This window comes from Arachis stenosperma, chromosome 4 (genome assembly GCF_014773155.1).
Source record: "Arachis stenosperma cultivar V10309 chromosome 4, arast.V10309.gnm1.PFL2, whole genome shotgun sequence".
Classification (NCBI taxonomy): domain Eukaryota; kingdom Viridiplantae; phylum Streptophyta; class Magnoliopsida; order Fabales; family Fabaceae; genus Arachis; species Arachis stenosperma.
The window spans coordinates 94,362,935-94,386,096 of NC_080380.1; the positions used below are offsets into that span (position 1 = coordinate 94,362,935).

At 40.2% G+C, this 23,162-nt stretch overlaps 1 non-coding gene across 1 annotated transcript; it reads right to left on the bottom strand.

Annotated features, from left to right (window-relative positions):
• Window positions 1-8,088: 8,088 nt before the first annotated feature.
• Window positions 8,089-8,196, bottom strand: LOC130978157 (small nucleolar RNA R71). Its single transcript, XR_009085815.1, has one exon. It is a non-coding gene; the product is annotated as a small nucleolar RNA R71 (small nucleolar RNA).
• Between the last annotated feature and the right edge of the window lie 14,966 nt (window positions 8,197-23,162).

Genomic DNA, 23,162 nt, shown 5'->3' on the forward strand with positions numbered 1-23,162 from the left:
GACAACCACCTCCATTCTACATTATATTGAATGAGTATCTCTTAGACTCCTTAATCGAAATCTTCGTGGTATAAGCTAGAATCCATTGGCAGCATCCTTGAGAATCCGGAAGGTCTAAACCTTATCTGTGGTATTTTGAGTAGGATTCAAGGATTGGATGACTGTGACGAGCTTCAAACTTGCGAGTGTTAGGCGTAGTGACAAACGTAAAAGGATCAATGGATCCTATTCCGACATGATCGAGAATCGACAGATGATTAGCCGTGTTGTGACAAAGCATTTGGACCATTTTCACTGAGAGGATGGAAAGTAGCCATTGACAACGGTGATGCCCTACATACAGCTTGCCATGGAAGGAGCCTTGCATGTTTGAAAGTGAGGAAGCATTATGTTACAGGAATTCAGAAGACAAAGCATCTACAAAACTCCAACATATTCTCCATTACTGCATAATAAGTATTTATTTCATGCTTTTTTACTTTTTACAATTAAAACTAAGAATTATTATTGATATTATATCCTGACTAAGAGTTATAAGATACACATAGCTTGCTTCAAGCCAACAATCTCCGTGGGATTCGACCCTTACTCACGTAAGGTATTACTTGGACGACCCAGTGCACTTGCTGGTTAGTGGTACGAGTTGTGAAAAGTTTGATTTACAATTTCGTGCACCAAGTTTTTGGCGCCGTTGCCGGGGATTGTTTGAGTTTGAACAACTGACGGTGAATTTTGTTGCTTAGATTAGGAAAATTTTATCTTTTGGGTCAGAGTCTTTTATTTTCTTTTCAAAAATTTTTGAAAATATTATATTTTTTATTTTTAGTTTTTCTGTGAGTTTAGTGTCATGTTTTAAGTTTGGTGTCAATTGCATGCTTTTCTTTGTCTTTCAATTTTCGAATTGCATGTTCTTTGTTCTTCAGTGATCTTCAAATTGTTCTTGTCAATTTTTCTTGTTTGATCTTTGGTGTCTTGTTTTGTGTCTTTTCTTATTTTTCTTGTGATCTTTCAAAATATTAATTTTCAAAAAAAATTATTTTTATTTATTAAAAATACCTCTTTAAAACACGTTACATTTATAGCTCAATTGGCTAGAGCGTTGGTTTATGTTTTTGGTGATTGGGTATCCTCTTTTTAAAACTTTTCAAAAATAATTTTTCTTTGACTAAATCTTGTACCAAACTTTAAGTTTGGTGTTTTCTTGTTAATTTCTCTTTAGTTTTCGAAAATTTTAAATTGGTTTTCTAAAAATTTTAAGTTTGGTGTTCTTTCTTTTGTTCTTGGTGTTCTTGTGAATCTTCAAAGTGTTCTTGAGCCTTCTTTGTGTTTTGAGCTTAAAATTTTTAAGTTTGGTGTTCCTTGGTGTTTTCCCTCCAAAATTTTTCGAAAACAAGGAGCATTAGATCTAAAAATTTTAAGTCTTGTGTCTTTTGTGTGCTTTTCTCTTTCATAAAAAAAATTCAAAAATCAAAAAAATATTTTTTCCTTTAATTTCTCATAATTTTTGAATTACTTGGGTTGACTTGGTCAAAATTTTTCAAATCATATCTCTTTCAAAAATATCCTAACCACTTTCTCTCTCCTCACTTTTTTGAAAATCTTCATAAAATATTTTCAAATTTTTTATTTTTTATTTTTTATTTTATTTTTTTATTTTATTTTTATTTTTCGTCTTTTATTTTGGTTTTTATTTTATTCTATTTTATTATTTCGAAAAAAAAATTTGTAATAAAATAAATAAAATAAATCCACATCATCTCCCTTTCTCCATCATGGACCTAAGTGAAAATGAATAGTCCAGAAGGACTCTGGGGTCATATGCTAACCCCACTATTGCTTCATACGAGAGTAGTATCTGTATACCCTCCATCAGAGTCAGTAGCTTTGAGTTGAACCTTCAGCTCATTATCATGGTGTAGCAAAGTTGCCAGTATTTTGGTCTTCCACAGGAAGAACCTACAGAGTTTCTGGCAGAGTTTTTACAAATTGCTGACATAGTACATGATAAGGAAATAGATCAGGATGTCTACAGATTGTTACTGTTTCCATTTGCTGTAAAAGACCAAGCTAAGAGGTGGTTAAATAACCAACCTAAGGACAACATAAAGACATGGAAACAGATGTCAGAAAAATTCCTGAATCACTATTTTCCTTCAAAACGGATGACTGGTGCACGAAATTGCAATCACACTTTTGCAATTCCGCACAACTAACCAGCAAGTGCACTGGGTCGTCCAAGTAATACCTTACGCGAGTAAGGGTCGATCCCACGGAGATTGTCGGCTTGAAGCAAGCTATGGTTATCTTGTAACTCTTAGTCAGGATATCAATAATTATCAGGGTTGATTGTAAAAAGTAAAAGTACATGAAGTCAGTACTTGTTTTGCAGTGATGGAGAACAGGTTGAGGTTTTGGAGATGCTCTATCTTCTGGATCTCTGCTTTCCTACTGTCTTCTTCTTCAAGCACGCAAGACTCCTTCCATGGCAAGCTGTATGTAGGGTTTCACCGTTGTCAATGGCTACGTCCCATCCTCTCAGTGAAAATGTTCAACGCGCTCTATCACAGCACGGCTAGTTGATAAACCCCATTTTGACGGTTTATCTTGTATTGATTTTAGGGGATTTTATAACCTTTTACCCACATTTATCCATTGAAATAGCATGGTTTTATAACTTCTCCTTTAATTGTGCTTAAGAGTGAAAACATACTTTTTAGGTCTTAAAATATCTAAATTTAATTCTCCTTGATTCCATTAGATGCCTTGATATGTTTGCTAAGTGATTTCAGATTTAGAAGGCAAAGATTGGATCAAGGGAATGAAGAAAGAAGCATGAAAAGTTGGAGAACTCATGAAGAAATGAAAGAACCGGAAAGCTGTCAAGCCGACCTCTTCGCACTTAAATGACCATAACTTGAGCTACAGAGGTCCAAATGATGCGGTTCTAGTTGGGTTAGAAAGCTAACATCCGGGGCTTCGAAATGATATAAATTTTTCCATATGTTGCTTCGCGTTCAGGGGCGCGCACGCGCCGATTTTGTCCGTGGCCCACTTTAATGAAATCGTCCCCAGCGGTTTTAGGAGCCTTGTGGGCCCAATCCAACTCATTTCTGATGCTATTTAAGCCAAGGATTGAAGGGGAATCAACTGACTTTACCACATGTTAGTTACCAATTAGTTTTAGTTTAGTTCTAGAAGTTAGTTTCTAGAGAGAGAAGCTCTCACTTCTCTCTAGAATTAGGATTAGGATTAGGATTAGTTCTTAGATCTAGGTTTTAATCTTTGCTTTCTTCTACTTCTACCTTTCAATTCCTTGTTGTTAGATTCATCTTCTTCTATTCTTTTGTTGTAATTTCCTTTATATTGTTCTTGCATTTTGTTGTAGATCTACTTTTGTTCCTTCCATTTTCTTTCAATTCAATAAGAGGTAATTCAAAATAATTGTTCTTCTTTGCTTTTCTATTATTGATCTCTTGCCTTTATAGTTAGATCTCTCTTTAATTCTTGCAATTTATGTTGTTTACTTGTATTGCACTCTATGTGTTTGTTGAAATGCCTCTTAGATTTAGTGTAGATTTGTTCCTCTTGGCCTAGGTAGAGTAATTAGTGACACTTGAGTTATCTAATTCCTTTGTTGATTGATAATTGGAGAGATTGCTAATTGGTTTGGAGTGCACTCAAGCTAGTCTTTCCTTGGGAGTTGGCTAGGACTTGTGGCTTAAGTCAATTCATCTACTTGACTTTCCTTTATTTAGTAAGGGTTAACTAAGTGGTAGCAATGAACAATTCTCATCACAATTGAGGAGGATAACTAGGATAGGACTTCTAATTTTCATACCTTGCCAAGAGCCTTTTATAGTTATTAGTTTACTTTCATCGCCATTTACTTTCATGCCTCTTATCAAAACCCCAAAACAACTCAAACCAATAACAAGACACTTTATTGTAATTCCTAGGGAGAACGACCCGAGGTTTGAATACTTCGGTTTATAAATTTAGGGGTTTGTTTTAGTGACAAACAACTTTTTGTATGAAAGGATTATTGCTTGGTTTAGAAACTATACTTCGACGAGATTTTATTTGAGAAATTCTAAACCGTCAAAAATCCAATCGTCACTAATCATCTGTCGGTTCTCAATCTGGTCGGAATAGAATCCAGTGATTCTTTTGCGTCTGTCACTAACGCCCAGCCTTCAGGAGTTTGAAGCTCGTCACAGTCATTCAATCCTTGAATCCTACTCAGAATACCACAGACAAGGTGATGAGCGGATAATTTGTACGCTTTTTGGCATTGTTTTTAGTATGTTTTTAGTATCTTTTAGTTAGTTTTTAGTATATTTTTATTAGTTTTTAATTAAAATTCACTTTTCTGGACTTTACTATGAGTTTGTGTGTTTTTCTGTGATTTCAGGTATTTTCTGGCTGAAATTGAGGGATCTGAGCAAAAATCTGATCCAGAGACTCAAAAGGACTGCAGATGCTGTTGGATTCTGACCTCCCTGCACTCGAAGTGGATTTTCTGGAGCTACAGAAGCCCAATTGGCGCGCTCTTAACGGCGTTGGAAAGTAGACATCCTGGGCTTTCCAGCAATATATGATAGTCCATACTTTGCCCAAGATTTGATGGCCCAAACCGGCGTTCAAAGTCACCTCAAGAAATTCCAGCGTTAAACGCCGGAACTGGCACCTAAATGGGAGTTAAACGCCCAAACTGGCATAAAAGCTGGCGTTTAACTCCAAGGAGAGTCTCTACACGAAAATGCTTCATTGCTCAGCCCAAGCACACACCAAGTGGGCCCGGAAGTGGATTTTTATGTCATTTACTCATCTCTGTACACCCTAGGCTACTAGTTATCTATAAGTAGGACCTTTTACTATTGTATCTGTAGACTTTGGTAGCTATCTTCGTTTTATGCTATCTTAGATCATTGGGAGGCTGGCCATTCGGCCATGCCTAGACCTTATGCTTATGTATTTTCAACGGTGGAGTTTCTACACACCATAGATTAAGGTGTGGAGCTCTGCTGTACCTCGAGTATTAATGCAATTACTATTGTTTTTCTATTCAATTCCGCTTGTTCTTTGTCCAAGATATCACTTGTTCTTCAACTTGATGAAGGTGATGATTGTCACGGATCATCACCACTCTCACTCATGAACAAAGTGACTGACAACCACTCTTGTTCTACAAGCAATCAAAGCTCTAGTGAATATCTCTTGGATTCCTGATAACACGATGCATGGTTGATCGCCTGACAACCGAGTGCTCGCCTGACAAACGAGCCAGCCATTCCGTGGGATCAGAGTCTTCATGGTATAGGCGAGAACAGATGGCGGCATTCAAGAGAATTCGGAAGGTCTAACCTTGTCTGTGGTATTCTGAGTAGGATTCAATGACTGAATGACTGTGACGTGCTTCAAACTCCTGAGGGCGGGGCGTTAGTGACAGACGCAAAAGAATCACTGGATTCTATTCCGGCCTGATTGAGAACCGACAGATGGATAGCCGTGCCGTGACAGGGTGCGTTGAACATTTCCAATGAGAGGATGGGAGGTAGCCACTGACAACGGTGAAACCCTTGCATAAGCTTGCCATGGAAAGGAGTAAGAAGGATTGGATGAAGACAGTAGGAAAGCAGAGAGACGGAAGGGAAGGCATCTTCATGCGCTTATCTGAAGTTCCTACCAATGAATTACATAAGTATCTCTATCTTTATCTTTTATGTTATTTTCGTTCATCATCATATCCATTTGAGTCTGCCTGACTAAGATTTACAAGATAACCATAGCTTGCTTCAAGCCGACAATCTCCGTGGGATCGACCCTTGCTCACGCAAGGTATTACTTGGACGACCCAGTGCACTTGCTGGTTAGTTGTGCGGGGTTGCAAAAGTGTGATTGCAATTTCGTGCTACCAAGTTTTTGGCGCCGTTGCCGGGGATTGTTTGTGTATGGACAACTGACGGTTCATCTTGTTGCTTAGATTAGGTATTTTTTTTCGAAATTCTTGAAGGTGAATCCTAGAGTTTCATGATGATTTGTTGAAATCTGGCTGGCTGAGAAGCCATGTCTAATTTCATTGGACCGAGGTTTCAACTTATCATCACAAGAGCTTGTTGATTTTCATCAATCTTGCTTTTGGAGCAGTGATCTGCTAAGGCTTGGCTGGCCTTTGGCCATGTCTAGTGTTTTGGACCGAAGCTTTCTTTGAAAGCTTGGCTGGCTGTGAAGCCATGTCTAATTCCTGGACCGGAGTCTTAGACTAGCATTGCACTGATTCCTGGAATTCTCATTAAGAATTTTGATATCTTTTTCCACTTAATTTTCGAAAAACACAAAAAAAAAATTTACAAAATCATAAAAACCAAAAATATTTGATGTTTCTTGCTTAAGTTTAGTGTCTCATCTTAAGTTTGGTGTCAATTGCATGCATTAATTCATGTGTCTTAATGGTCTTCAAGTAATTCTTGATGATTTTCGTGTTCTAATCTTTAAATTCAATTGACTTGAGTGTTTTGTGTGTCTCATATGCATTCTCATTGGTGTCAGTAGTATACAAACTGCTAAGTTTGGTGTCTTGCATGCATTGTTATTTCATTCTTGTTGCATTTTGATTATTAAAAAACCCAAAAATAATTTTAATTGGTGTCTTTTCAAGTCAATGATACAGAGAATTGAAGATTCAGAACATACTGCAGAGGAATTATACAGAAAAAGCTGGGCATTCAAAATACCCAGTGAAGAAGACAGACTGGCGTTTAAACGCCAGCCAGGGTACCTGGTTGGGCGTTTAACGCCCAAAAAGGGTGCATTTTGGGCGTTAAACGCCAGAATGTATACCATTCTGGGCGTTTAACGCCAGGATGGTGCTAGGGGGAAGATTTTGTTTTCAAATCAATTTTTTTTTTTCAAGTTTTCAAAGTTTTTCAAAATCAAATCTTTTTCAAATCATATCTTTTCAATCAAATGTTTTCAAAATCAATTTCTTTCTTTTTTCAAAGATACTTACTAACAATTAATGATTTGATTGAACATCTCAAATTTGTTGCCTTTTCTGTTGAGAAAGGTTTAATGTTTGAATCATATCTTTTCTTGTTAGGCAAGTCACTAATTTTCAAAATCAAATCTTTTCAAATTGTTTTCAAATCATATCTTCTCAATTACATCTTTTTAAAACTAATCATATCTTCTTAACCTCTTTTTCAAAATAGTTTTCAATCAAATCTTTTTAATTTCTGATTTCAAAATCTTTCTCAAAAATCACTTGATTTCTTTCTCACTTTTATTTTCGAAAATCAATTAAGTGTTTTTCAAAATGTTTTCAAAATCTTTTTAATTGAATTTTCGAAAATTCTCTTCCCTCCTTCCCACATCCTTCTATTTATGGAGTACTACTCCTTCTTAATGCACAATTGGAACTCTATCTAATCAAGTTCGAATTCTTCTACCTTCTTTTCTTCTACTTTTCTTTTCCTCTGACACCTCAAGGAATCTCTATACTGTGACATAGAGGATTCCACATTTTCTTTTTCTCTTCTCTTTCATATGAGCAGGAGCAGAGACAAAGGCATTCTTGTTGAAGCTGACCCTGAACCTGAGAGAACCTTGAAACGAAAGCTAAGAGAAGCCAAAGCACAACTCTCTTTAGAGGACCTGACCGAATTCTTCAAAGAAGAAGAACACATGGCAGCCGAAAACAACAACAATGCCAACAATGCAAGGAAGGTGCTGGGTGACTTTACTGCACCTACTCCCAACTTCTATGGGAGAAGCATCTCTATCCCTGCCATTGGAGCAAACAACTTTGAGCTTAAGCCTCAATTAGTTTCTCTAATGCAACAGAATTGCAAATTCCATGGACTTCCAATGGAAGATCCTCATCAGTTTTTAGCTGAGTTCTTGCAAATCTGTGACACAGTCAAGACTAATGGGGTTGACCCTGAGGTCTACAGACTGATGCTATTCCCTTTTGCTGTAAGAGACAGAGCTAGAATATGGTTGGACTCACAACCTAAAGATAGCCTGGACTCTTGGGAAAAGCTAGTCAATGCCTTCTTGGCAAAGTTCTTTCCACCTCAAAAATGGAGTAAGCTTAGAGTGGAAGTCCAAACCTTCAGACAGAAGGATGGAGAATCCCTCTATGAAGCTTGGGAAAGATACAAACAATTAATCAGAAGATGTCCCTCAGACATGCTTTCTGAATGGAGCATCATATGTATCTTCTATGATGGTCTCTCTGAACTATCCAAAATGTCTTTGGATAGCTCTGCTGGAGGATCTCTTCATTTGAAGAAGACGCCTGCAGAAGCTCAAGAGCTAATTGAAATGGTTGCAAATAACCAATTCATGTACACTTCTGAAAGAAATCCTGTGAATAATGGGACTAGTCAGAAGAAAGGAGTTCTTGAGATTGACACTCTGAATGCCATACTGGCTCAGAACAAGATATTGACTCAACAAGTCAATTTGATTTCTCAAAGTCTGTCTGGAATGCAAAATGCACCTGGCAGTACTAAGGAAGATTCATCTGAGGAAGAAGCTTATGATCCTGAGAACCCTTCAATGGAAGAGGTGAATTACCTAGGAGAACCCTATGGAAACACCTATAATTCTTCATGGAGAAATCACCCAAATTTCTCATGGAAAAATCAAGAGAGACCTCAACAAGGTTTCAATAACAATAATGGTGGAAGAAACAGGCTTGGCAATAACAAGCCTTTTTCATCATCTTCTCAGCAACAGACAGAGAGTTCTAAGCAGAATACCTCTGACTTAGCAACAATGGTCTCTGATCTAATCAAAACCACTCAAAGTTTCATGAATGAAACAAGGTCCTCCATCAGAAATTTGGAAGGACAAGTGGGACAGCTGAGCAAGGAAATTACTGAACTCCCTCCTAGTACTCTCCCAAGTAATACAGAAGAAAATCCAAAAGGAGAGTGCAAAGCCATAACCATGGCCGAATATGGAGAGGAAAGAGAAGAGGTGGACGCCACTGAGGAAGACCTCAATGGGCGTGCACCAACCTCCTCTGAGTTCCCCAATGAGGAACCATGGGAATCTGAGGCTCAAAATGAGACCATAGAGATTCCACTGGACTTACTTCTGCCATTCATAAGCTCTGATGAGTATTCTTCCTCTGAAGAGGATGAGTATGTCACTGAAGAGCAAGTTGCTAAATATCTTGGAGCAATCATGAAGTTAAATAACAAGTTATTTGGAAATGAGACTTGGGAAGATGAACCTCCCTTGCTCACCAAAGAACTGAATGACTTGTCTAGGCAGAAATTACCTCAAAAGAGACAAGATCCTGGGAAGTTTTCAATACCTTGTACCATAGGCACCATGACCTTCAAGAAGGCCCTGTGTGACTTAGGGTCAAGTGTGAACCTCATGCCTCTCTCTGTAATGGAGAAGCTAGGGATCTTTGAGGTACAAGCTGCAAGAATCTCATTGGAGATGGCAGACAACTCAAGAAAACAAGCTCATGGACTTGTAGAGAGTGTTTTGGTAAAAGTTGAAGACCATTACATCCCTACTGATTTCATAGTCCTAGAGATTGGGAAGTGCATGGATGAATCCATCATCCTTGGCAGACCCTTCCTATCCACAGCAAAGGCTGTGATTGATGTTGATAGAGGTGAACTAATCATTCAAGTGAATGAAGAATCCTTTGTGTTTAAGGCTCAAGGATATCCCTCTGTCACCATGGAGATGAAGCTTGAAGAGCTTCCCTCAAATCAGAGACAAATAGAGCCCCCAAAGTCAAACTCTAAGTTTGGTGTTGGGAGGCCACAACCAAACTCTAAGTTTGGTGTTGAACCCCCACATTCAAACTCTAAGTTTGGTGTTGGGAGGTTCCCACATTGCTCTGATCATTTGTAAGGCTCCATGAGAGCCATCTGTCAAGCTACTGACATTAAAGAAGCGCTTGTTGGGAGGCAACCCAATGTTATATTTTGACTATCTTCTTTTGTTATTTTATGTTTCTTTGTAGGTTGATGATCATAAGAAGTCACAAAATTAATGAAAAAAGCAAAAACAAAATGAAAAACAGGAAGAAAAATAGCACACCCTGGAGGAAGATGTTACTGGCGTTCAAACGCCAGTAAGCCTAGCAGTTGGGCGTTTAACGCCCAGTCTGGCACCATTCTGGGCGTTTAACGCCAGAAAGGGGCACCAGACTGGCGTTAAACGCCAGAAAAGGGCAAGAACCTGGCGTTAAACGCCAGGAATGGGCATCAGCCCGGCGTTTAACGCCAGAAATAGCTCAAAACGTGATTTTGAGCAACTTTTGGTGCAGGGATGACTTTTCCTTGACACCACAGGATCTGTGGACCCCACAGGATCCCCACCTACCCTACTACCACCCTCTCTCTTCTTCCCCCATTCACCAATCACCTCAATACCTCTTCCCCAAAAACCCCTCACCTATCAAATCCCATCTTTCTCTTCACCACTCACATCCATCCTTTATAAATCCCCACCAACCTCACCCTTCAAATTCAAACCACTTTCCCTCCCAAACCCACCCATACATGGCCGAACTCCATCTCCCCTCTCTCCTATAAATACCCTCCTTCACTTCTTCATTTTCACACAACCTAAACACCACTTCTCCCCCTCTTTGGCCGAATCAACCACCATCTCCCTTCTCCCTCATTTCTTCTTCTTCTACTCTCTTCTTTCTTCTTTTGCTCGAGGACGAGCAAACCTTTTAAGTTTGGTGTGGTAAAAGCGTTGCTTTTTCGTTTTCCATAACCATTTATGGCATCCAAGGCCGGAGAAACCTCTAGAAAGAGGAAAGGGAAGGCAAAAGCTTCCACCTCCGAGTCATGGGAGATGGATAGATTCATCTCAAGGGTGCATCAAGACCACTTCTATGAAGTTGTGGCCTTGAAGAAGGTGATCCCCGAGGTCCCCTTTTCACTCAAAAAGGGTGAATATCCGGAGATCCGCCATGAGATCCGAAGAAGAGGTTGGGAAGTACTTACCAACCCCATTCAACAAGTCGGAATCTTGATGGTTCAAGAGTTCTATGCCAATGCATGGATCACAAAGAACCATGATCAAAGTATGAACCCGGATCCAAAGAATTATCTTACTATGGTTCGGGGGAAATACTTGGATTTTAGTCCGGAAAGTGTAAGGTTGGCGTTCAACTTGCCTATGATGCAAGGAGATGAACATCCTTACACAAGAAGGGTCAACTTTGATCAAAGTTTGGACCAAGTCCTCACAGTTATATGTGAAGAGGGCGCACAATGGAAGAGAGATTCAAGAGGCAAGCCGGTTCAATTGAGAAGGCATGACCTCAAGCCCATGGCTAGAGGATGGTTAGAGTTCATTCAACGCTCAATCATTCCCACTAGCAACCGGTCCGAAGTTACTCTAGACCGAGCCATCATGATTCATAGCATCATGATTGGAGAAGAAGTGGAAGTTCATGAGGTTATAGCCCAAGAACTCTATAAAGTGGCGGACAAGCCTTCCACCTTGGCAAGGCTAGCCTTTCCTCATCTCATTTGTCACCTCTGTTATTCAGTGGAGTTGACATAGAAGGAGATACCCCCATTGATGAGGACAAGCCCATCACCAAGAAACGGATGGAGCACACAAGAGACCCCTCTCATCAAGAGATCCCTGAGATGCCTCAAGGGATGCACTTTCCTCCACAAGACTATTGGGAGCAAGTAAACACCTCCCTAGGAGAACTACATTCCAACATGGGACAACTAAGGGTGGAGCACCAAGAACACTCCATTCTCCTCCATGAAATCAGAGAAGATCAAAGAATCATGAGAGAGGAGCAACAAAGACAAGGAAGAGACATTGAGGAGCTCAAGCACTCCATAGGATCTTCAAGGGGAAGAAAGAGCCGCCATCACTAAGGTGGACCCGTTCTTTAATTTCCTTGTTCTTTATTCTTCTGTTTTTCGAATTTTAGTGCTTATGTTTGTCTATGTTTGTGTCTTATGATCATTAGTGTCTTAGTGTCTATGCCTTAAAGTTATGAATGTCCTATGAATCCATCACCTTTCTTGAATAAAAACGTGCTTAATTGAAAAGGAAAGAATTGCATGAATTCTGAATTTTATAATAGTTTAATTATTTTGATGTGGTGGCATTACTTCTGTTCTCTGAATGTATGCTTAAACAGTGCATATGTCTTTTGAATTTGTGGTTCATGAATGTTAAACTTGTTGGCTCTTGAAAGAATGATGAAAAAGGAGACATGTTACTGAGGATCTGAAAAATCATAAAAATGATTCTTGAAGCAAGAAAAAGCAGTGAATACAAAAAAAAAAAGAAGGAGAAAAACGAAAAAAAAAATAGAAAGAAAGAAAAGAAAAAAAAGAAAAGGGAAAAGAAAGAATAAAGTTGTGATCCAAGGCAATAAGAGTGTGCTTAAGAACCCTGGACACCTCTAATTGGGGACTTTAGCAAAGCTGAGTCACAATCTGAAAAGGTTCACCCAATTATGTGTCTGTGGCATGTATGTATCCGGTGGTAATACTGGAAGACAGAGTGCTTTGGGCCACAGCCAAGACTCATAAAGTAGCTGTGTTCAAGAATCATCGTAATTAACTAGGAGAATCAATAACACTATCTGGATTCTGAGTTCCTAAAGAAGCCAATCATTCTGAATTTCAAAGGATAGAGTGAGATGCCAAAACTATTCAGAGGCAAAAAGCTAAAAGCCCCGCTCATCTAATTAATGCTGATCTTCATAGATATTTTTGGAGTTCATTGCATATTCTCTTCTTTTTATCTTATTTGATTTTCAGTTGCTTGGGGACAAGCAACAATTTAAGTTTGGTGTTGTGATGAGCGGATAATTTGTACGCTTTTTGGCATTGTTTTTAGTATGTTTTTAGTATCTTTTAGTTAGTTTTTAGTATATTTTTATTAGTTTTTAATTAAAATTCACTTTTCTAGACTTTACTATGAGTTTTGTGTGTTTTTCTGTGATTTCAGGTATTTTCTGGCTGAAATTGAGGGATCTGAGCAAAAATCTGATCCTGAGACTCAAAAGGACTGCAGATGCTGTTGGATTCTGACCTCCCTGCACTCGAAGTGGATTTTCTGGAGCTACAGAAGCCCAATTGGCGCGCTCTCAACGGCGTTGGAAAGTAGACATCCTGGGCTTTCCAGCAATATATGATAGTTCATACTTTGCCCAAGATTTGATGGCCCAAACCGGCGTTCAAAGTCACCTCAAGAAATTCCAGCGTTAAACGCCGGAACTGGCACCTAAATGGGAGTTAAACGCCCAAACTGGCATAAAAGCTGGCGTTTAACTCCAAGGAGAGTCTCTACACGAAAATGCTTCATTGCTCAGCCCAAGCACACACCAAGTGGGCCCGGAAGTGGATTTTTATGTCATTTACTCATCTCTGTACACCCTAGGCTACTAGTTATCTATAAGTAGGACCTTTTACTATTGTATCTGTAGACTTTGGTAGCTATCTTCGTTTTATGCTATCTTAGATCATTGGGAGGCTGGCCATTCGGCCATGCCTAGACCTTATGCTTATGTATTTTCAACGGTGGAGTTTCTACACACCATAGATTAAGGTGTGGAGCTCTGCTGTACCTCGAGTATTAATGCAATTACTATTGTTCTTCTATTCAATTCCGCTTATTCTTTGTCCAAGATATCACTTGTTCTTCAACTTAATGAAGGTGATGATTGTCACGGATCATCACCACTCTCACTCATGAACAAAGTGACTGACAACCACTCTTGTTCTACAAGCAATCAAAGCTCTAGTGAATATCTCTTGGATTCCTGATAACACGATGCATGGTTGATCGCCTGACAACCGAGTGCTCGCCTGACAAACGAGCCAGCCATTCCGTGGGATCAGAGTCTTTGTGGTATAGGCGAGAACAGATGGCGGCATTCAAGAGAATCCGGAAGGTCTAACCTTGTCTGTGGTATTCTGAGTAGGATTCAATGACTGAATGACTGTGACGTGCTTCAAACTCCTGAGGGCGGGGCGTTAGTGACAGACGCAAAAGAATCACTGGATTCTATTCCGGCCTGATTGAGAACCGACAGATGGATAGCCGTGCCGTGACAGGGTGCGTTGAACATTTCCAATGAGAGGATGGGAGGTAGCCACTGACAACGGTGAAACCCTTGCATAAGCTTGCCGTGGAAAGGAGTAAGAAGGATTGGATGAAGACAGTAGGAAAGCAGAGAGACGGAAGGGAAGGCATCTTCATGCGCTTATCTGAAGTTCCTACCAATGAATTACATAAGTATCTCTATCTTTATCTTTTATGTTATTTTCGTTCATCATCATATCAATTTGAGTCTGCCTGACTAAGATTTACAAGATAACCATAGCTTGCTTCAAGCCGACAATCTCCGTGGGATCGACCCTTGCTCACGCAAGGTATTACTTGGACGACCCAGTGCACTTGCTGGTTAGTTGTGCGGGGTTGCAAAAGTGTGATTGCAATTTCGTGCTACCACAAGGTTTAGACCTTCGGGATTCTCTTGAATGCCGCCATCAATTCTAGCTTATACCACGAAGAATCTGATTAAGGAATCCAAGAGATATCTACTCAATCTAAGGTAGAACGGAGGTGGTTGTCAGGCACACGTTCTTAGGTGAGAATGATGATGAGTGTCACGGATCATCACATTCATCAAGTTTAGGAACAAGTGATATCATAGAATAGAAGGAAGCGTGATTGAATGAAAAATAGTAGTAATTGCATTAATACATCAAGACACAGCAGAGCTCCTCACCCCCAACCATGGGGTTTAGAGACTCATGCTGTAGAAGATACAATGATAAACGTGTAAAGTGTCCTGAGGTAGAGATACAATGTCAAAAGATCCTATTAATAGTGAACTAGTAACCTAGGGTTTACAGAAATGAGTAAATGACAGAAAAATCCACTTCCGGGCCCACTTGGTGTGTGCTTGGGCTGAGCATTGAAGCATTTTCGTGTAGAGACTCTTCTTGGAGTTAAACGCCAGCTTTTGTGCCAGGGCGTTTAACTCCAATTTTTATGCCAATTCCAGCGTTAAACGCCGGGAATTTTGAAGCTGATTTGCAACGCCGGTTTGGGCCATCAAATCTCGGGCAAAGTATGGACTATTATACATTTCTGGAAAGCCCAGGATGTTTACTTTCCAACGCCGTTGAGAGTGCGCCAATTGGGCTTCTGTAGCTCTAGAAAATTCACTTCGAGTGTAGGGAGGTCAGAATCCAACAGCATCTGCAGTCCTTTTCAGCCTCTGAATCAGATTTTTGCTCAGGACCCTCAATTTCAGCCAGAAAATACCTGAAATCACAGAAAAACACACAAACTCATAGTAAAGTCCAGAAAAGTGAATTTTAACTAAAAACTAATAAAAATATAATAAAAACTAATTAAAACATACTAAAAACATACTAAAAACAATGCCAAAAAAGCGTATAAATTATCCGCTCATCACAACACCAAACTTAAATTGTTGCTTGTCCCCAAGCAACTGAAAATCAAAATAGAATAAAAAGAAGAGAATATACTATAGACTCCAAAATATCAAAGAAACTTAGCTCCAATTAGATGAGCGGGACTAGTAGCTTTTTGCTTCCGAACAGTTTTGGCATCTCGCTTTATCCTTTGAAGTTCAGAATGATTGGCATCCATAAGAACTCAGAACTCAGATAGTGTTATTGATTCTCCTAGTTAAGTATGATGATTCTTGAACATAGCTATTTTATGAGTCTTGGCTGTGGCCCAAAGCACTCTGTCTTCCAGTATTACCACCGGATACATACATGCCACAGACACATACTTGGGTGAACCTTTTCAGATTGTGACTCAGCTTTGATAGAGTCCCCAATTAGAGGTGTCCAGGGTTCTTAAGCACACTCTTTTTGCCTTGGATCACAACTTTATTTATTTCTCCTTTTCCATCATTCTTTCAAGAGCCAACAATTTTAACATTCTTAAAACAACAAATTCAAAAGACATATGCACTGTTCAAGCATTCATTCAGAAAACAAAAAGTATTGTCACCACATCAAACTAATTTAACTAGTTTCAAAGATGAACTCGAAATCCTGTATTTCTTGTTCTTTTGTGATTAAAGCATTTTTCATTTAAGAGAGGTGATAGATTCATAGGACATTCATAGCTTTAAGATATGAACTTTAAATTTTATTAATCATGAATTAAGAACAAGACTCAAAAATAGATATAAGATAAGACTAATAGTAATAGAAAACAAAAAATTTAAATAGGCTCCTAATGATAGAGGTTATCACAGAGTTAGGACTCAACAACCTTGATTTTGAGAAGTGGTTGCTCCCTCAACTTGAGGGGAGAACTTTTGGCGTTTCATCTCTTGAAATTCACGCCCCTGCTTCTCTTGTTCCTTCAGCAATTTGTAGAGCATGCAGTTCTGATTCTGCTGTTCTTCCTTAAGTTGCTCCATAGTTTCTTGCAACTTGGTGATAGATGCTTCTAGGCTGGCCCAGTAGTCAATTTCAGGAAATTCAAAGAGGAACTCCTGCGCCCTCTTTTTGATAGAGTTGTCTTGCATTTGTCCTTCCATTGACTTTTTGGTGATTGGATGTTCAATTGGGATGAATTCATCTACTCCCATCTTCACCCCAGCCTCTTTGCAGAGCAAGGAGATCAAGCTTGGGTACGCCAGTTTGGCTTCAGTGGAATTCTTGTTTGCAATTGTGTATATCTCACAAGCAATCAGATGATGAACCTCCACTTTTTTTCCCAACATAAAGCAATGAATCATCACTGCTCTCTTAATAATGACCTCAGAACGGTTGCTAGTGGGCAATATGGAACGCCCAATAAAGTCTAGCCAACCTCTTGCAATTGGTTTGAGGTCTCCCCTCTTGAGTTGGTTTGGGACACCTTTTGAATTGGTTATCCACTTAGTTATAGGGAGGGATATGTCCTCTAGAACTTGATCCAACCCTTTATCTGCTCTCACCATCCTCCTATTAAAGGATTCAGGATCATCTTGCAGTTGAGGCAATTTGAAGACCTCTCTTATTTTGTCCAGATGGAAGTAAATAATTCTCCCTCTGACCATGGTTCTGTAGGTATGGAAAGCAGTTCCAGTCATTCTCTGCTTATCTGTTAGCCACAAATTTGAGTAGAATTCCTGAACCATGTTCCTTCCAACCTTTGTCTCAGGGTTGGTTAGAACTTCCCATCCTCTGTTTCGAATTTGCTCTTGGATCTCCAGATATTCATCTTCTTTCAGATTGAATTTGACTTCCGGGAACACTGACCTCAGACCCATTATTTTGTGGTAATGGTCTGCATGTTCTTTGGTTAAGAACTTCTCTTGACTCCAGACATCCTTTGGATTATTCTCTTTCTTGCCTCTTGAACTGGTTTGTTTTCCTCTAGGAGCCATGATCTTGGTAAATCTTGGCCTAGTGATCACGAAAAGCACACCAAACTTAGAGATTTGCTTGTCCTCAAGCAAAAGAAGGCAAAGAGGGGAGAGAGGAGGAGAGCAAATTCAAATGGTGTGGGGAAAGAGGGTGGCCGAACATGTATAAATAGGAGAGGAGGAGAGATTTTCGAAAATTTAAGAGAGATTTGAGAAGATATGGAAAAAATTTGAGGAGATAATTGAGTTTTTGAAAGAGCCTAGGAAAGGATTTGAAATAGATTTGAAGAAGATTCTAATTTTTGAAATTGGGAGGTGAATGATGAAAGTTTGTAATGTGTTTATGCAGAAAAATATGGATTAAAACAAGAATGTTTGAAAAGATTTGAAGAGGGAAACAAAATCTCCTCCCCCTGCCTTTCTGGCGTTAAACGCCCAGAATGGTATCCATTCTGGCGTTTAACACCCATTTGTTGGCCAATTTGGGCGTTTAACGCCCAGCCAGGTATCCTGGCTGGCGTTAAACGCCAGAAATCCCTTTATCACTGGGTGTTTTGCTAAACGCCCAGGATGCTACACACCTGGCGTTAAACGCCCAGAATGGTAACGCCCAAAGTACCCCTTACTGGCGTTTTTTCGCCAGCAAGCTCTTTTTCTCTGCTTTTTGCACTGAATCCTTCTGTAACTCTGTGAATTCCTTCAATTTTGATAATTGCCCTTTAAGAATATGTATCAAACCTTATTAAACAGAACAGATACCCTGCTAATCACTGGGTTGCCTTCCAGCAAGCGCTTCTTTATTGTCTTTAGCTGGACCTTCACTGAGAATCACTCAAGTCCCAGTTTTGAGCATTCTTGCTCAAAATTGCTTTCAAGATAATGCTTGATCCTCTGTCCATTAACAATGAATTTCTTGTCAGAATCATTATCCTGAAGCTCAACATATCCATATGGTGATACTCCTGTAATCACATACGGACCCCTGCAGCGGGATTTAAGTTTTCCTGGGAACAATCTGAGCCTAGAGTTGAAGAGCAGGACTTTTTGTCCTGGCTCAAAGACTCTGGATGACAACTTCTTGTCATGCCACTTCTTTGCCTTTTCCTTATAAATTTCTGTATTTTCAAAGGCATTGAGTCTGAACTCCTCTAGCTCATTTAGCTGGAGCAATCTTTTTTCACCAGCTAACTTAGCATCCATGTTTAGGAATCTGGTTGCCCAGTAGGCTTTATGTTCCAGTTCCACGGGCAGATGACAGGCCTTCCCATACACCAGTTGGTATGGAGAGGTTCCTATAGGAGTCTTGTATGATGTTCTGTATGCCCACAGAGCATCATCCAAGCTCTTTTCCCAATCCTTTCTACGGGCAATAACAGTCCATTCCAGGATTCTTTTGAGCTCTCTGTTAGAGACCTCAGCTTGCCCATTTGTCTGTGGGTGATACGGAGTTGCTACTTTGTGGCTAATTCCATATCTAACCATAGCAGAGTACAGTTGTTTATTGCAGAAATGAGTGCCCCCATCACTGATCAGTACTCTGGGAACACCAAACCTGCTGAAGATGTGTTTCTGGAGGAATTTCAGCATAGTCTTGGTATCATTATTGGGTGTGGCAATTGCTTCCACCCATTTAGATACATAGTCTACTGCCACTAGAATATAAGTGTTTGAGTATGATGGTGGGAAGGGGCCCATGAAGTCAATTCCCCATACATCAAACAATTCAATCTCTAAGATCCCTTGCTGAGGCATGGCGTAACCATGAGGCAAGTTACCAGCTCTTTGGCAACTGTCACAGTTACGCACAAACTCTCGGGCATCTTTATAGAGAGTAGGCCAGTAGAATCCGCATTGGAGGACCTTGGTTGCTGTTCGCTCACCTCCAAAGTGTCCTCCATATTGTGATCCATGGCAATGCCACAGGATTCTTTGTGCTTCCTCTCTGGGTACACATCTGCGGATTATTCCGTCTGCACATCTCTTAAAGAGATATGGCTCATCCCATAGGTAGTACTTGGCATCTGAAATTAATTTCTTTCTTTGCACTCTGCTGTACTCCTGGGGTATGAACCTCACAGCTTTGTAATTTACAATATCTACAAACCATGGAGCTTCCTGAATGGCAAAGAGTTGCTCATCTGGGAAGGTCTCAGAGATCTCAGTAGAAGGGAGGGACGCCCCAGCTACTGGTTCTATTCGGGACAGATGATCAGCTATTTGGTTCTCTGTCCCTTTTCTGTCTCTTATTTCTATGTCAAACTCTTGCAGAAGCAACACCCATCTTATGAGCCTGGGTTTTGAATCCTGTTTGTGAGTAAGTATTTAAGAGCAGCATGGTCAGTGTACACAATCACCTTTGATCCTACTAAATAGGATCTAAATTTGTCAATGGCATAGACCACTGCAAGTAACTCTTTTTCTGTGGTTGTGTAATTCTTCTGTGTGTCATTTAGAACACAGCTGGCATAATAAATGATGTGCAGAAGCTTGTTATGCCTCTGTCCCAACACTGCACCAATGGCATGGTCACTGGCATCACACATTAATTCGAATGGCAATGTCCAGTCTGGTGCAGAGATGACTGGTGCTGTGACCAGCTTGGCTTTCAAGGTCTCAAATGCCTGCAATCATTGTGTGTCAAACACGAATGGTGTGTCAGCAGCTAGCAGGTTGCTCAGAGGTTTTGCAATTTTCGAAAAATCCTTTATAAACCTTCTGTAGAATCCTGCATGCCCCAGAAAGCTTCTGATTGCCTTAACATTGGCAGGTGGTGGTAATTTTTCAATTACCTCTACCTTTGCCTTATCCACCTCTATTTCCCTGCTTGAAATTTTGTGCCCAAGGACAATTCCTTCAGTCACCATAAAGTGACATTTCTCCCAGTTTAAAACCAGGTTAGTCTCTTGGCACCTTTTCAGGACAAGTGCTAGGTGGTTAAGACAGGAGCTGAATGAGTCTCCATATACTGAGAAGTCATCCATGAAGACTTCTAGGAATTTCTCCACCATATCAGAGAAGATGGATAGCATGCATCTCTGAAAGGTTGCAGGAGCATTACACAGACCAAAAGGCATCCTCCTGTAGGCAAACACGCCAGAAGGGCAAGTGAATGCTGTTTTCTCTTGGTCCTGAGGATCTACTGCAATTTGGTTGTAGCCTGAATAGCCATCCAAAAAGCAGTAATAATCATGACCAGCTAGTCTTTCTAGCATTTGGTCTATGAATGGTAAAGGAAAATGATCCTTTCTGGTGGCTGTATTGAGCCTTCTGTAGTCAATACACATGCGCCACCCTGTGACTGTTCTTGTAGGAACCAGTTCATTTTTTTCATTATGAACTACTGTCATGCCTCCCTTCTTGGGGACAACTTGGACAGGGCTCACCCAGGGGCTATCAGAAATAGGATAAATAATCCCAGCCTCTAGTAATTTAGTGACCTCTTTCTGCACCACCTCCTTCATGGCTGGATTTAGCCGCCTTTGTGGTTGGACCACTGGTTTGGCATTATCCTCCAATAGGATCTTGTGCATGCATCTTGCTGGGCTAATGCCCTTAAGATCACTTATGGACCACCCAAGAGCTGTCTTGTGTGTCCTTAGCACTTGAATCAGTGCTTCCTCTTCCTGTGGATTTAAAGCAGAGCTTATAATCACTGGAAAGGTGTCACCCTCTCCCAGAAATGCATACTTCAGAGATGGTGGTAGTGGTTTGAGTTCAGGTTTGGGAGGCTTATCATCCTCCTGAGGAATTTTCAAAAATTCTTTTGTTTCCTCTGGTTCTTCCTGATCAGGCTGAGCATCCTTGAAGATGTCCTCAAGCTCTGATTCTAGACTTTCAGTCATATTGATCTCTTCCACCAAAGAGTCAATAATGTCAGTGCCCATGCAGTCATTTGGTGTGTCTGGATGCTGCATAGCTTTTACAGCATTCAACTTGAACTCATCCTCATTGACTCTCAGGGTTACTTCCCCTTTTTGTACATCAATGAGAGTTCCTCCAGTTGCTAGGAAAGGTCTTCCTAGAATGAGAGTTGCATTCTTGTGCTCCTCCATTTCCAGCACTACAAAGTCAGTTGGAAAGGCAAATGGCCCAACCTTGACAATCATGTCCTCAATTATGCCTGATGGATATTTAATGGAGCCATCAGCAAGTTGGAGGCATATCCGGGTTGGTTTGACTTCTTCAGTCAACCCAAGCTTTCTGATAATGGATGCAGGTATTAGATTGATGCTTGCTCCAAGGTCACACAGGGCTGTCTTGGTGCAAGCTCCTTCTAATGTGCATGGTATCGTAAAGCTTCCTGGATCTTGAAGCTTTTCGGGTAAGCTTTTCAGAATGACTGCACTGCATTCTTCAATGAGAAATACTTTTTCAGTTTCTCTCCAATCCTTCTTATGACTTAAGATCTCTTTCATGAACTTAGCATAAGAAGGTATTTGCTCAAGTGCCTCTGCAAATGGAATCTTTATTTCAAGAGTCCTTAGGTAGTCCGCAAAGCGGGCAAATTGCTTATCCTGCTCCGCTTGGCGGAGTTTCTGAGGATAAGGCATCTTGGCTTTGTATTCTTCAACCTTGGTTGCTGCAGGTTTATTCCTTACAGAAGTGGTTGGAGAAGCCTTTTTAGAGGGGTTACTATCAGCACTCCCAGGTATCTGATTCCCTATTGGCGTTTGAACGCCAAGATTGGGTAGAAATTGGGCGTTTAACGCCAACTTTTCCCCCTTTTCTGGCGTTTGAACGCCAAAAGTATTCCTCTCTGGGCTCTTACTGTCCTCAGAGGGATTTCGGATAGTGGTTTGGCTATCCTCTGTCAATTGTTCCTTTGTTGGCTTTTTGCTACTTTGAGCAGTGTTATTCAATGTCTTCCCACTCCTCAGTTGAACTGCTTGGCATTCTTCTGTTATCTGTTTAGATAGCTGCTGTTTTGCCTGATTCAACTGTGATTCTATGTTCTTGTTAGCAATTTTAGTCTCTTGGAGCATCTCTTTAAATTTTGCTAACTGTTTTGCCATCAGGTGTAACTGCTGATTAAGCTCAATCATCTGTTCTTGAGGATTAGGATCAGTGGCTACTGCCATAACTTCTTCTTTTGTAGAGAACTCATTGCTAGAGTACAAATGTTGATTTCTAGCAACAGTATCTATAAGCTCTTGAGTCTCTTCAATCGTCTTCCTCATATGTATAGATCCACCAGCTGAGTGGTCTAGAGACATCTGAGCTTTTTCTGTAAGCCCATAGTAGAAGATGTTTAACTGTACCCACTCTGAAAACATTTCAGAGGGGCATTTTCTTAGCATACCTCTATACCTCTCCCAGGCATTATAAAGGGATTCATTATCATCTTGTTTAAAGCCTTGGATGTCCAGCCTTAGCTGTGTCATCCTTTTTGGAGGGTAAAATTGATTCAGGAATTTGTCTGATAACTGTTTCCATGTCTTTATGCTTGCTGTAGGTTGGTTATTCAACCACCTCTTAGCTTGATCTTTTACAGCAAATGGAAATAGTAATAGTCTGTAGACATCTTGATCCACCTTTTTATCACGTACTGTGTCAGCAATTTGTAAGAATTGTGCCAGAAACTCAGTTGGTTCTTCCTGTGGAAGACCAGAATACTGGCAATTTTGCTGCACCATGATAATGAGTTGAGGATTTAGCTCAAAGCTGCTTGCTTTAATGGGAGGTATACAAATGCTATTCCCATATGCAATTGTAATGGGGTTAGCATATGACCCCAGAGTCCTTTTGGACTGTTCATTCCCACTTATGTCCATGATGGAGAAAA